This window comes from Tarenaya hassleriana, unplaced genomic scaffold, assembly GCF_000463585.1.
Source record: "Tarenaya hassleriana unplaced genomic scaffold, ASM46358v1 Cleome186, whole genome shotgun sequence".
Lineage (NCBI taxonomy): Eukaryota > Viridiplantae > Streptophyta > Magnoliopsida > Brassicales > Cleomaceae > Tarenaya > Tarenaya hassleriana.
Window position 1 is genome coordinate 191394 of NW_010965271.1, and position 219 is coordinate 191612.

The window sequence follows — 219 nt, forward strand, 5'->3', positions numbered from 1 at the left end:
ATAGGAGAGGAATGGATCTATCTGGGTGACGATGGACTCAAGCGATACTTGCGTCTGCCATGTGAGGAGATAGAGACATTCACCCACGCGACACTGCGTCTAGACTTCCTTGAGACTCCTCCGGCACGTGATGAAGTCCCGCACCATCTGGTGTACATGTTCGTCATCTTGGAGTCTACTGAGCTCCGCGTGTCCAACATCGCCTGATACATGAAAGAT